This window comes from Saccopteryx bilineata, chromosome X (assembly GCF_036850765.1).
Source record: "Saccopteryx bilineata isolate mSacBil1 chromosome X, mSacBil1_pri_phased_curated, whole genome shotgun sequence".
NCBI lineage: Eukaryota > Metazoa > Chordata > Mammalia > Chiroptera > Emballonuridae > Saccopteryx > Saccopteryx bilineata.
This window is the reverse complement of record NC_089502.1, coordinates 95,289,223-95,305,703: the sequence shown is the minus strand read 5'-3', so window position 1 is coordinate 95,305,703 and position 16,481 is coordinate 95,289,223.

Here is a 16,481-nt window from a genome sequence, read left to right as displayed (position 1 = left end):
CTGTCAAGGGCACCCCTCTTGCTGCCAAAGGTTCTTGCATCTGGTAGAAATGCTCTAGATTGCTGGATGTCTCCATTCCTCAAAAAAATTTTTTTCTAACTGGGCAAATATTTCCTTTCTCAAAGAACAGTTTGACCTTGTTCAGAAGTGTTAGCTCTGCCAACTTTCCTTGTGCTTTCTTCTTGAGTATGTGTAACACAGATTCTTTGAACATAAATAACAAGTTTTTTCTAGTGTTGGTCCTGACACACCCCCAAAGTGTCCTCAGTTATTTCAGGGAGTGGCTTGCAATTCTCAGAACTAGTTTACTTTCAACTTATCTTGAAAACAGATACATGCCATTTCAGATTATCTTTTGTGGTAGATGTGTCAGGGGAAGTGGAATGGGAAGATAGGTGTCATAGGAAGTACACAAAACAAGAAGATAAGTTGCAAGTTACAAAAGACTGAGACTCTCAGACCTGAGTTGTTTAGAAATGTTCACTCTGTCCTAGTCACTGATTTATTCCTGTTTGGAAGAGGTCCTGCTACATCACAGTAGATACTCAGTAAATATTTCATAAATGAAAAACTATTGGTCAATGGCATAAAACTCTATGTGTGTGTGGAAGAATAGATAGTATATAGGATTATCTACATAAATACAAAGTAGAGGTATCAATGCCCCCAAATGAGGTAGCATGTGTGAACAGGCAGAGCAATAGACAGATAATGTTCTGGTAGCCTCAGCCCCTAGATTTGTCAGATAGCTCTAATTTAAAATATTTTCTGTTACTGTTCTTATTAGAATTGCTTTTCTGCTTGGAGTGTATCTTTCCTATAAAAGGCAGAGCACTTGTGTGTGTGGTGTCTCTGTGACTGGGCAATAGTCAATGTATGAGCCATAGGATCTGAGAGAGGGCACTGGACTAGAAATCAAAGAGTGGAAAACCTAGCTCTACAACTTGCCACATAGGCGAAATCACCAGATACACTAAAAGCACACAAGGGAACAACTTGCCATGAAGGGGAGTCAGCCAACACAGGAAAGAGGAGAAGTGTCAACCCTTGATCATAAAAGAGTAAAATTATTGGTTAAGTACTCTAAAATAAGTATGTTTAAAATGGTGAAAAAGCTAAAATAACAAAGAAAAATTGAAGGAGCAGGATCTTATTTAAAAGAAAGAATATAGATTTATAAAGAATAAAACTTCTAGAAATAAAAAGTTTACTTTTTGAAATTAAAATGTCAATGTATTGGCTATAATTACTTTAAAATGTAATATTACTTAGTATAATTAAAAATGTTCAATTTTTGCCTGACCTGTGGTGGCGCAGTGGATAAAGCGTCGACCTGGAAATGCTGAGGTCGCCGGTTCGAAACCCTGGGCTTGCCTGGTCAAGGCACATATGGAAGTTGATGCTTCCAGCTCCTCCCCCCCTTCTCTCTCTCTGTCTCTCCTCTCTCTCTCTCTCTCTGTCTCTCCCTCTCCTCTCTAAAATGAATAAAAAAAAAATACCATTACCGTTTTGACCAAAAAAAAAAAAATGTTCAATTTTTTAATAAGTTATAATAACAAAAATAAACACTAGAACAAAACATATGAAAAATACATTATATATACAAGGTGGAGCAAAAGTAGATTTAGGGTTGTTCATATAAAAAGAATAAAATAATTAATAAATAATAATACAAGAATAAACTGTGTTTTGTGTATTCACAGCTATAAACGTACCTTTGCCCCACCTTGTACAACATATACATGGTGATTATAATATGAAATAACATTGGAAATGAGACCAAAAATATCTGTCTTATCAATAAATGTGAATAGGGTTAACTCATCTACTATAGTAAAAGAAAAATATCTTTGCCCTGGCCAGTTTGCTGAGTGATTAGAGTATCAGCCCTGTGGGCAGATGTCCCAGGTTTCATACCTGGTCAGGGCACACATGAGAAGTGACCATCTGCTTGTCTTCTCTTTCCTCTCCCCCTTTTCTTTCTCTTCCCCTTTCACAGCCAGTGACTTGGTTGATTCAAACATCAACCCCAGACAGAGGTTGCTGGGTGGATCCTGATTAGAATGCATATGGGAGTTTGTTTCTCTATCTCCTTTCCTCTCACTTAAGAAAAAAGAAAAATATAGTCTGACCTGTGGTGGCGCAGTGGATAAAGCATCGACCTGGAATGCTGAGGTTGCCGGTTCAAAACCCTAGGCTTGCCTGGTCAAGACACATATGGGAGTTGATGCATCCTGCTCCTCCCCCCTTTCTCTCTCTCTCTCTCTCTCTCTCTCTCTCTCTCTCTCTTTCTCTCTCTCTCTCTCTCCTCTAAAGTGAATGAATAAATAAATAAAATTTTAAAAAAGAAAAATATTTTCAATATGGCTCATACAGCAAGACCCAACTTTATGTGTTGTACAGAAGAAATATCTAAATCAAAATGATTCAGGCAGGCCAAAAATAAAGGCATGTGCAAATGGAAATGAAAAGTAAGTGATCCTTCATATCAGACAAAGTAGAATTCAGGCCAAAAATAATTAAATGTGACAAAAAAGAGATAATTTATAATAGCCAATTTCACAACATAGGTATCACAGTTATGAAAAATCCATGCACGAAATAACTGTCTTTAAAAGTAGAAACTGTCTGACCTGTGGTGGCACAGTGGATAAAGCATCGACCTGGAACTCTGAGGTAGCTGATTCGAAATCCTGTGCTTGCCTGGTCAAGGCATATATGGGAGTTGACGCTTCCTGCTCCTGCACCCTTCTCTCTCTCTCTTTCTTCTTCCCCCCCCCCTAAAAATGAATAAAAATAAAATCTTTAAGAAAACCCAGACACTACAGATGCAAAGAGATACATTTTGAAACACACTGCTAATAAGAAACTTTAACACTCCACTTTCAGTACAGAACTGATCAAGTGAAAGAAATGTAAGCATATGGAAGAAGTAAACAACATAATCAGTAAAGTAGATTTCATTGATTTATACTAAAGTAAGAGCCTAATAATAGAGAACACACCTTATTTTTCAAGTGCATACAACAGTTATAAATATTTATCAACTATTAAGTCACAAAGAAAGCATCAATACTTCTATTAGAACAATGAAAATAATACTAATAATATTCTTATCGCTGTACACTAAAACTAAAATTAAAAAAACCCAAATCTCAGATAGCAATGAAGGAGGCAGATGAATGTCCCACTTGCCTCTTCCCAGGACCAAACAGGAGTTATAACTAAATTTAAGACAAATTATCCTGAAAAAACAACTTAGGACTAAATAAAGACGAGTCTACAACCAAGGAGTCACAGAAGAAACCACATTGAGACTGGTAGGAAGGGCAGAGATGCAAAAACTGCTCTGCTCCCAGGAGTGAATGGCAGCTGAGGGTCCTGAGGGACATCTCAGCTGTGAGAAGGTTTTCCCTGAGAAGTGTGGGTCCTAAGCCTTAGGCTAGGTGCTGCAGCCTAGAGCACCGGAGACTAGAAGAGGTGCCCACACAGCATTTGGCAGTGAAAAGAGACAAGGTTTTTTTTTTTTTCTATGAGAAAGATATAGAAGATATCAGAGATGTAGACTCCCTCTTAAAAGGCTAATGCAGAAAATATTACTCCCAGCCACTTACAATGGGCTCTGGTAGAGGGAGAGCTGAGAATACTATTGATAGAATCATATGAGGACAGTGTAAAATTGGTAGCCCGAAGAGAGACACAGTAAAGGACAGTCACCAGAAACCTTGTGCTGAATCATTCTCCCAAACCGCAGTTGACATCTTTCTTTTTTGGAGCAGTCTCCTTCATGCCATTTCATGCACCATCAGCCTGGAGGGAAAGCAACAGCCTCACCCTCAGGAATCTCTCTTGCACTACCACATAGAGCAGGGGTCCCCAAACTTTTTACACAGGGGGCCAGTTCACTGTCCCTCAGACTGTTGGAGGGCCGGACATTAAAAAAAAACTATGAACAAATCCCTATGCACACTGCATATATCTTATTTTAAAGTAAAAAAAACCAAAACAGGAACAAATACAATATTTAAAATAAAGAACAAGTAAATTTAAATCAATAAACTGACCAGTATTTCAATGGGAACTATGCTCCTCTCACTGACCACCAATGAAAGAGGTGCCCCTTCTGAAAGTGCGGCGGGGGCCAGATAAATGGCCTCAGGGGGCCGCATGTGGCCCGCGGGCCATAGTTTGGGGACCCCTGACATAGAGATTGGGTTGTACTGAGAGGTAAGCAGCCTTGGCCAGAAAGCAGGGAGCTGAAAAGACTCAGGGGGTGAAAAGACTCAGGGGGTGAAAGTGAATCAATTATCTGACATTGAGGCTGGAGCTCCCCCCTCCCACTTTCCTGAGCATATGACTGATGTTTTCATGTCATAGGAGAATCAGTAAAAATGGTCTGACTGTTGGCAGAACAAATCTGTGGGTTTTAGAGACCACACCCCCTGGACTCCTAGTGTCCACACCCTACTAAGGTCTGTGAAAAAATTCAGGACAGACCAACAGCTGGGATTCTGAGGTGGGAGCCACATTCACCATCTGTCCTGATTAGCCACAACATCTATACTCTGCTAGAGCTTGTTTCAGAGGCTGAGCCTATCAAGATGCCAGCAGACAGAGGCAACAGGAGGTATCTCTCAGGGAACCTTGGATCTTCTGCTGACTTGCCCCCAAGCCCAGTGCTGGTAAGAGTCAGCCTAGGTGTGTAGCATGGTCCTTCCATGTGTACTTAAGCCCACCAGAGGCAGCCACAAACTCTGGATCATTTATAGCTCCAAAAAGGTTGCTGAGAGCCAGTAAGGGGCAGTGTCTTACACTGTTCTGCACCAGGTTTCCTCCTAAGAGGTCTAGAACGAACACAACTAGTGGCCAGCTACATAGAACATCAGAGAAGAACCCAACTAGCCTTATTAGCAGCATAAACAAAGGGAGAGCTTGTCAAACACCAAACCCAGCTGAGGCAAATCTTACTTTCTGTGGTGAACACCTGCATAGCAGCTTGCACACATTAGACAAAGTAGAGCCTCAGTCTGCCAGCCCAAGTCTTGGATATCCTGCCCCGCTAGACTAAGTTCCACAGGGTGAAGAAAGAGAGGCTAGAACCCAGACATTCAAAGTGTGAGTTCCTTGAAGCCTATAGTTGAAACTAGTCAAGGGGCTTAGTCACCTTCTGGGAGGTTACAGTCAGGCCCAATGGAAGACTCTCTAAATTTTCTTCCCTGAGACCAGGGGCTACCCAGCTGAAAGAACTTCTGCAGGGGGAACTGTTGGTCCTACCTAACCTGAACCTACTGCTCATCAACCTGGGGAGAAATAGAACTGAAGTATCCAGCAGTGGCTGATTAGGCTCTGGAGTAAGGAACACTTTCCTCATACTGACTGTTAGGTTCAGGGAGTACTGGAGCTGCCAAAGAGTGTAACTATTGCAGGAACAGTAAGTGCTGATATGGCTCCTGTGAGGCTGGGAACAAAGAAGGTCAGAGACCCTTATCAGAAGTTTAGGTTTGAAATTCGCCACTAAGCTAAAACCGGCCCCTGTTGCTATGCCGGCCCCTGTTGCTATGCTGCGTGTGACCTCCCTAGCCAATAGCTAAACTGCCACATCTGCTTCTGTCTATGCTTGCTCACTTAGGATATATAAGGGCTTGGCTGTAAGCTCCAGGCGCGGCTCCCATTTGCAGCTCCTTGTGGGCATGGTGTCTCCGGACATCTCGGGAGTTCGCCCCTGCGCAGGTTAAACTGGCCAATAAAGTAACATCTTAACTCCTGAAAGTCTCCGACATTTGTTCTCGTACCCGGTGGATGCTACACTGACCTCCTAACAAAAAGACCCCTGAAGTAGGGGGTTTTACTAACTGGCTATCCTGACCTCAGTTTCCCTAACCCACCAAGCTTGGAACCAATGGAGGGGTTGGTGTGGTGAGGCTATTCTAAGCCCATTCTGCATCTTTCAACAAAAGACTGGGAAGACCATACAGTTGCAAGAAGAGGCAAAGCAGCTGAAGAGTGCTGGAAAATCTTAAGAAACTTGGACCCCTTTATGGAGCATCTGTCAGCTCTAAGCAGGAGGAAGTTGATCCTTATACATAGGTTGACCCCTCACACACACACTTAGGCACAGAAATTGCAGACACAAATGCCGAGGACCAGCGCAGCTCCAAATAACGGTGCGGAATTAAGGAAACACACTTTGTCAGAACAAAACCGATGGGACCAGGAGGACTCTTCAAACTGCCTGCAGTATCTGAGTGCCTCATAGCCCCAGTTCTCTTTATTATATAGACTTATGCAAATCAAGGACCCTGATACAAAGTTGCACATCAAAGGCTAAGACAGGAACTCTCCCAAGGCAAAAACAGGATACATTAGTGAAACTTACAAACATCTGAAACAAACAAAGAGTCAGAGGAAGGGCAACCCAAGGAAGGAAGTGGAGTGGGTGCAAACACTCAGCATCAAAGCCAAATAAGGAGATGGAGGGGGGAGAACTTAGCCCCCTGCCAAGCCTCGAATCTATAATGGCTTTTTGCCATTAATGGTCCACAACACACAAACAATGAACAGAATGGTAGCTACAAACAGGTAGCCCATGGAGAACTACAAACAATGCTTGACATTTTCCTATACCTCAACTTCACCCAAGAGGACCCAGAACCAACACAACCAGTAGGGGGTGGCAGACCACACCAGTGCTAGATTTAACTAGTCACACAAATGGGATGCCTAAAAGAGGAGTCAAAGAGGCACCAATCCCTGCTGAGACTAACTAACCCCCATAGGACAGATATGCACAGTGTCTAACACATGTGGTCCAAGTGGACAGTTAAAACCAGACAGCCTGAAGGGATAACCCCACCCATGAAATGACCAACAGCATTCAACATTGACATGCAACAGGAGTGTAAATACAATCCCCAAGAAACATTTAGAGAGCAAGGGGCCTGGAGGAGAGTACCACTGAGCACACCCTCCTCATAAAGATTTCACAACAAATTTGGGAGTCAGAGCAGAGCTACCTAATACACAGACAAAATGGGCCAAAAAATATGCCCCAAATGAAACAACAAGATAAATCTTCAGAAAAAGAATGAAATGAAATGGAAGCAACCAAATTACTGGACACAGAGTTTAAAATAGTGGTTATTAGGATTCCAAGGTTTTTACAGTAAGAATGGATGATCACAACGAGAACTTAAAGAGATAGTAAGCATTAAAATGGACATGGAAACCATAAAGAGAATCAGTCACAAACAGAAAATACGATATCTAAAATGAAGACTACACTAGAAAGAATCAACAGCAGGTTGGATGAAGTGGAGGATCGAATCAGCAATTTAAAGAACAAGGTAAACACAAGCACAGAAGCACAACAACAAAAGGAAAAGAGACTTAGGAAGGCTGAGGAAACTGCTATCCTGTGGCTTAGAACCTGGGTCCTCAGGATTTGTGACATTGTACCAAAAAACTGTAACACTGTTAGCATAAGCAACACCATTTTGTATGCCTTTTGTAATCACCATTTTGAATTTTTTTTTATTTTTGTCAGTGCAAACTTGCAAACTGAACTAGACCACAAGACGAACTGTCAGCAACAGTCAGGAAATTCTGCAAAGGAAACTAACCACAATTCCTGCTTCTGTAAACCAGCTATTTGCACCTGCTAAACTTCCCTAACTGAATCCCGTGATTTCTGCTTCTATAAACCTCAGACCCTGACCCCTCAAGGCTGCTGCATGATTTGGGACTTGGACCTCTGAGTAGCCAGCCGGATTACCACTTATTCTTAACATTTATTAAATCTCCTCTTGAAATTTTCCTGTAACTCTGGTGTCTCTTTGAAACTTGCTGGTCACTTTACAACACATCCTAGGCTGATGTTCTATCCACTGAGCCACCACCTGGTCAGGCAATCAGTGGCATTTTTATACACTAATAATGAACTGTCAGAAAGAGAAATTAAGGAAGCAATCTCCTTCACTATTGCAAAAAAGATATAAAGTACCTAGGAATAAATTTAACAAAGGAGGTAAAAGACTTGTACTCAGAAATAATATGACATTAAAAATGAAACCGAGGAAGATACAAACAAATGAAAGTCTATCCCATGTTTATGGATAAGAATTAACATCATTAAAATGTCCATACTACCCAAAGCAATGTATAGATTCAGTGACATTCCTATCAAAATATGAATGGCATAGTTCACAGATCTAGAAGAAATATTCCAAAAATTTATATGGAATCCAAGAGAACACAATAGCCTCAGCAGTCTTGAAAATAAAAAACAAAGTGGGATGTATCACAGTTCCTGGTATCAAGCTATACTACAAGGCCATTGTAATCAAAACATTCTGGTACTGGCATAAGGACTGGCACACAGATAATGGAACAGAACAGAGAACCCAGAAATGAATCCATACCTTTACAGTCAACTAATATTTGACAAAGGAGGCAAGAGTATGCAACGGAGTAAAGACAATCTCTTTAATAAATGGTGTCAGGAAAATTGGACAGGTACATGTAAAAAAATAAAACTAGGCCACGAACTTATACCATTCATAAAAAGAAACTCAAAATGGATAAAAGACTTAAATGTAAGTCACCAAACCATAAAAATCCTAGATTTAAACAAGCAGTGAGTAGACTCTCAGACACCTCTAGTAGCAATATATTTTCTGATATATCTCAGCAGGCAAGTGAAATAAAGGACAACATAAACAAATGGGACTATATCAAACTAAAAAGCTTTTGCACAGCAAAGGACATCATTAATAACATAAAAAGACAACCCATTCTATGAGGTATATTCACTGATTTGTCTGCTAAGGGGTTTACTGTATAACCAAAATTTATAAAGAACTTATAAAAAAAACCTCAACACCATAATTCAATTAAGAAATGGGCAAAAGACCTGATAGACACTTCTCCAAAGAAGACATACAGATGGTCAATAGGCATATGAAAAACGGTTCAATGTCACTAATCATTAGAGAAGTGCAAATTAAAACAATAATTCAATTTCACTTCACAGAATGTCTTTCTTTAACTAGTCAACAAACAAGTGCTGGCAAGGGTGTGGCGAAAAGGAAAACTTGTTGCACTGCTAATAGGAATGCAGACTTGTGCAGCCACTGTGGAAGAAATGTATGGCATTTTCTCAAAAATTAAAAATGGAACTGCCTTATGACCCAGCTATCCCACTTCTAGGAATATATCCTAAGAATCCCAGAACACTAATTTAAAAGAATATATGCACCCTCAAGTTTATTGCAGCATTGTTTGCAACAGCCAAGATCTGGAAACAGCCCAAGTGTCCATCAGTGGAGGAGCGTGGAAAAAAGTTGTGGTGTACTTACACTATTGAGTACTACATAGCCATAATAAAGAAAGAAATCTTACCTTTAGCAACAACATCATTGGACCTGGAGATGATGATGATGATGATGATGATTATTATTATTTGTATTTGTATTTTTCTGAAGCTGGAAACGGGGAGAGACAGTCAGACAGACTCCCGCATGCGCCCGACCGGGATCCACCCAGCACGCCCACCAGGGGTGACGCTCTGCGCACCAGAGGCGTTGCTCTGCTGCTACCAGAGCCACTCTAGTGCCTGGGGCAGAGGCCAAGGAGCCATCCCCAGCGCCGGGCCATCTTTGCTCCAATGGAGCCTTGGCTGCGGGAGGGGAAGAGAGAGACAGAGAAGAAGGAGGGGGGGTGGAGAAGCAAATGGGCGCTTCTCCTATGTGCCCTGGCCAGGAATCAAACCCGGGTCCCCCGCACGCCAGGCCAACGCTCTACCGCTGAGCCAACCAGCCAGGGCCCTGGAGATTATTATACTAAATAAAATGATCCAGGCAGAGAAGGAGAAATACCATATGATCTTACTTATATGTGGAATGTAATGAACACATTCAACTGAGGAACACAATAGAAACAGAGGCAGGGTCACAGGGAACAGATGAACAGCTATCAGAGAAAAGGGGGAGGAGCAGACAGGATCAAAGATGGTGAAGGAATTAGCCCAAAGCATATATATGTAACACGTAGATACAAACAACAGTGTAGCAATAGCCAGAGGAAATGGGGGGGGGTTAGGGTCGGGGTGGGAGGTAAAGAAGGAAAAGGGGGGTGGTAAGGGTCTTTGCATGGGTTATAAGAGGTACAATGTGGTATGTAGGAAGTGTTATATGGAGTGAGGCATCTGAAACCATGTCAACAAATAAATTAAAAATAAAAATTTTAAATTAAAAAAACTAAAAGCTCTTCCAACTAGAAATTTAAAAAATCTTCTGTTACACAACTCTTGGGTGAAAGGGAAAAATATTAAGTCAGAATTACAGAATATCTAAAAAATCAGGTAATAAAAACACTACATATCAGACTATTGGATACTTTTAAAGTAGAGATCAGAGGAATGTTCATAGCCTTAAACACTTACATCAATAAAAAGAAAAGAAAGAAACTGAATTATATCAACTTAAAAAGTAAGAAAGAACTATATCAAACTGAAAAGCTTCTGAATAGCAAAAGAAACCAACAACAAAACTAAAAGGCACCCAACCAAATAAGAGATGATATCTATAAACAATGTCTCTGTCAATGTGTTAATATCATAAACTCATAAAACTCAACGCCAAACAAAAAAGAATTCAATTAAAAAATAGACCAAGTACCTGAACAGCCAACAGAAGATGCTCATCTTCATTAGGTATTAGGGACATTCAAATAAAAACTACAATGAAATATTACTTCATCCCTGTTAGAATGGCTATTATCAACAAGACAAAAAATAACAAGTGTTGTAGAAGTTGTAGAGAAAAGGGAACCATAATTAACTGTTAATGGGAATGTAAACTTTTACAGCCACCATGGAAAACAGTGTGGCAGTTCCTCTAGAAATTAATAATACAGTAACCACATGACTGAGCAATCCCTCTACTTGGTAACTACCTGAAAATCTCCAAAACATTTGTTTGCAGAAACATATGCACCCTCCTGTTCATTGCAGCATTAGTCATGGTGGCCAAGACATAGAGAAAACCAAAGTGTCCTTTGATAGAGGATTGGACAAAGACGATGTGGTACATATATATTAATACAATGGAATACTATCCAGCCATAAAAGATGAAATACTGCAATTTGAGACAACATGGATAGCCCTTGAGAATATTATGCTAAGCAGAATAAGTCAGTCAGAAAAAACTAAGAACTATATGATTTTATGCATATGTGGCATATAAAACTGGGATTCATAGACACAGACAACAGTATGGTGGCTACTAGAGGAAAGGGGATGGAAGTAAAGGGGGTTAAAAGGAGCTGAATATATGGTGATGGAATGTGGTTTGACTTTGAGTGATGGGCACACAATGTAATATACAGATCATATACCACAGAGACGTACACCTGAAACCTATATTATTATATTAACCAATGTCACCCCATTAAGTTTAATAATAATAAAAAAATTTAGTCTGACCTGTGGTGGCACAGTGGATAAAGCATCGACCTGGAATAATGCTGAAGTTGCCGGTTCAAAACCCTAGGTTTGCCCAGTCAAGGCACATATGGGAGTTGATGTTTCCTGCTCCTCTCCCTTTTCTCTCTCTCCTCTCCTCTCTAAAATGAATAAATAAAATCTAAAAAGAAAATTGAAAAAGAACAGTCTTCCCTGCTCACTTATTTATTTGCTTTTCTTTTCTTTTTTTTTTTTTTTTGTGGTAACAAAAACAAGCAAGTAATACACATTTTATATTTGGTTCTTTTTCTTTTTTAGATTTTTATTTATTCATTTTAGAGAGGAAAGAGAGAGAGAGAAAGGGGGAGGAGCAGGAAGCATCAACTCCCATATGTGCCTTGACCGGGCAAGCCCAAGGTTTCAAACTGGTGACCTCAGCATCCCAGGTCGATGGTTTATACACTGCACCACCACAGGTCAAGCTATATTTGGTTCTTAAAATATTAAAATACTTAATCATTTTAAAAAATCTTATGATAGTCATAATATCTTTAAAATTACAATGCAGTATAGTAATAAAAGTATATCAATTAGTAAAATGCAAAAAGAAAGTGAGAGAAAGAACAAGTGAACCAAAAGAAAGCACAAGAAAAAAAATAAAGAAAAAAGGGGAAAATAATAGAGATTTGGAATAAAAAACAGTAAGCCCAGGTAACAAATAAAAATTTTTGTTCTTTGAAAAAAGTAACAAAATATATAAACCACTAACAAAATTATTCAAACAAAAAGGGAGAAACACAACTACAAAATAGAAAATCAAAAATAAATAGGCAAGGATGGAGCAAAAAAGTTAATGTGAAATACAAATGGGAATAGAATGAGCCTGACTTTTTCAAATGAGTAACATAAACAGCATAAGTATTCTAAGTAGGGAGGGAGGAGAGCAGCGGGGAAACAGACCTCATTCTTCTGGGAACACAGTATTTTGACTAAGTACATTAAGACTAAAAAAAACATCCTGAAAACAAATATTAAACTCTAGGTAGTAGGTTTGTTTGTCACAAAAACATGAGTTAGATATTCTGAAACTGCTTTTGAGGTCTTTTAGTGTGAGCAAATAAGTAAATATTTTGAGAGTAATTGGAATCGGGCTTCTCACTATTTGAGAAAGATGGTATAGATGTAGAAAGGAGAAATGGAGAATGTCCTCTATTGTGTTCATTGGAATTGGACATAGAAGTATAAACTCATGGGTTTTAATATACCTATTTATACATATATCTATATCTATCTATCTGTAGACAAAAATGGAAAGATATCTACATCTATATCTACCTATATCTATAGATATCTTGAATATCTTGTCATGACAGAGCACAAGAAAATGCTTGAAAAATGACAAAAGGAGAGGTGTCAGCTTAGAGAAACTCCCACTGACCAAATATGCGATAATTTTAGTGTCAAAAAATAATAATAGTAACAGATTATAATCCACTGAATAAAACAAGAATCTGTAAACCATCCTGAATAAATGAATGAATAAATAGAAAGAAAAAGTCCTTCCTTGTAGTAGAATGCCAATTAATATATGCAGAAAGAATAGAATTAAGAATTCACCATTTAACAACCTTAAATTATGTTTACATGATGTTTATTACATCATGGTAATAAAAGATTTGGGTAAGCCTGATCAGTGGCGCTGCAGTGGATAGAACTGAACATTGACCTGAGATGCTAAGGTCCGTGATGTGAAACCCGAGGTCGTCAGCTTGAGTGCAGACTCATAGGCTTGAGTGTGGACTCGCCAGTTTGAGCATAGAATCACTGACTTGAGCATGGAATCAGCTACATGTTCCCAAGGTTGCTGGCTTGAGCCCAAGGTCACTGGTTTGAGCAAAGGGTCACTGGCTCCGCTTGAGTGCCATGGTCAAGGGAGAAGCAGCTTCTCACTCTCTTTCCTCCCCACCCTCTCCCTGATTATTTCTCTCTCTCTCTCTCCCTCCCTCTCTCTTTTGTTCTGCGAGAGGAGGCAGATAGACTCCCACATACACCCTGACTGGGTTCCTCCAGGCAAGCCCACTAGGGGATGATTCTCTGCCCATCTGGGGTGTTGCACTATTGCTCAGCAACCCAACTCTTTAGTGCTTGAGGCAGAGGCCATGTGAGCCATCCTCAGCACCCAGGGTCAACTTGCTTCTATTGAGCTATGGCAGCAGGAGGAGAAGAAAGAGAGAGAGAGAGAGAGAGAACGGGAGAGAGAGAGACAGAGTGAGCGAGACAGAGAGAGAGAGAGAGAGAGAGAGAGAGAGAGAGAGAATGGGGTAGAGAAGCAGATGTGCACTTTTCCTGTGTGCACTGACCAGGAATCAAACCCAGGATGTCCACATGCCGGGCCAACACTCTACCACGAAACCAACCAGCCAGGGCTCTCTATTTCTCTCAAATAAATAAATAAAAATTTGGGCAAAATCCTTAGTTGAAGCTAGTTTAATGAGAAACTTTGTATTTTTATTTTATTTTATTATTATTATTTTTTAATCTTTCTGAAGCTGGAAACGGGGATAGACAGTCAGACAGACTCCCGCATGCGCCCCACCGGGATCCACCCGGCACGCCCACCAGGGGTTGACGCTCTGCCCACCAGGGGGCAATGCTCTGCCCCTCAGGGGCGTTGCTCTGCCATGACGGAGCCACTCTAGCGCCTGGGGCAGAGGCCAAGGAGCCATCCCCAGTGCCCGGGCCATCCTTGTTCCAATGGAGCCTCGGCTGCGGGAGGGGAAGAGAGAGACAGAGAAGAAGGAGAGGGGGAGAGGTGGAGAAGCAGATGGGCGCTTCTCCTGTGTGCCCTGGCCGGGAATCAAACCCGGGTCCCCCGCACGCCAGGCCGACGCTCTACCGCTGAGCCAACCGGCCAGGGCCGAGAAACTTTGTATTTACATAGTTTCAAAATGTCTCTTCACAAAACTTTTATTAATTGGAAAGGACAATAACTTTATAGTAGACAAACTTGGCATACACCACCACCTTAATCAAGTGATTAAAGTTAACCTTACCGTTGATGATTAAAATACACATTATGGATCTGCTCCTTTGATAAATGAGGACACAACATTCCTCTTTGGATTTCTGCTCAAAAGTCATAAACAAAGAACTATTTGGATCAAGTTTAGGTTTCTTTTAATTACTTTTATTTGCTAAAAAAGATATTTTAGGGATAATTGAAAAAAGTTGCACATTTTAGATTAGAAAACAATATTTCATTAATACTCATTTTCTAATTTTGGTTATTATGTTTCAGTTATGTAAGAGAATATCCTTATAATTAGTAAATGTATACTGAAATATTTAGGGAGTAAAGAGGCATGAGGTCTATTTACTCTAAAATAGAAAAAAATGTGTATATAGAGGGAATGATGAAACAAATATGGTAAAATATAAAACAATGGAGTGAACTTGGGTGAAGAGAACGCTTTGTAGTGTTCTTGTAACTTTTTTTGAAATTATTTCTATTTAAAAAGTAACAAAAATATTTAAAAATATTGGTAAGAACATGTAGGAAAATAATTTTGTTCTATAGCATTTTTGAATACACATACAAAGTACAAATTATAATGGGAAAGAATGATCTATTTGAGTAGAGTAAAATGACACATTCATGTACAATAAAAACTCTATACATGGAATTAAAAGAAAAATCACAAATACTGAGAATATATTTGCTGTACCTAGCATTTTATCCCGATATATTGCAAAAATTACAAATGACCAAATAGAAAAACCAGCAAAAGATATGAATAATGAATCACAGAAGAAGATAACACACATGAAAAAATGACCAACTCTACTAGGTATTAGACACAAGGTAAAATAATAATGGTATGCCATATCATATTTATTTAGATGATTATTCAAAATAGTAAAATTTGATAATACCCATTGAAAGGATGAAGGGGAAAGAGAACTTTAATTAGTTCCACCATTTTGTAGATTGCTTATAGTGAAGTTGAAGGTGTGGACAATTCCACCTTTAGGTATACAGTCTAGATAACCTTTATGGGACCAAAACAGGGTTGCTTATTGCACCATTGTTGGTAAGAGTAAAAAATTGGAAACAATGTACTTGTCATCAACAAGTAACACCAGCAAATGACAACAGAGGGAATGATAATTTGTGGTATAGTCATGCAATACATTTAAAATGAATAAAGTATATCTACATGCGTTAAAATATAGAAATCTCAAAAACAAAATAATAGATGAAAAAAGCAGGTAGCAGAGACTTATAGTTTAAAATTTTTAAACAATGATTTATGCTATTTATTAATTTCAAAAAAGGAGATAAAGTCCTTTTCCTGGCGAAATTTGTGGTCATATGAGGAGAGGCAAGTAAACGCATGATTACAATGTAGTACCGTGAATGCCACAATTCCAACGGGCACCTAATACAGATGGGGCAGTGCTGTAGGTGAAGGAACACTTCCCAGAAATGGCAAAGACTTCTATGCCTCTCTCCCACACTGAACCAATTCCTGAATGATAAGAAGGGGTTACCCAGATGAAAGATAGGAAACAAAGATGCTTCTAGCACATAGTGACATTTGCAAAATCCTGAAGGAGAGAAACTGCGGAGCCTGGTATGAAAAGTGCCAGTGGTTTCTGACAAGTGGAGTAGAGGAGGCCGGCAAAGAAAGGGATGAGGGCCCTGGCCTAATAGCTTAGCTGGTTAGAATGTCCTCCTGACATACCAAGGTTGTGGATTTGATTCTCCCTCAGGACACATACTGAAATTAAAATTAAATAGTGAGTACATAGATAAGTGGAATGACAAATCCACGTTTTTTCTCTCTCCCTTTCTCTGTTTCAAAATCAATAAATTAAAAAATAAATAAAAAAATAAAGGGGGGTGGAATGCACCTCGTGCTATAGGCTCTGACCAAGCTAAGGAGTTTGCCTGCCTCCTGAAGGTGGCAGGAAGGTAGAAGAGTAACAGGTGCATCATGAATTATAGGAGATGGCTCTGGA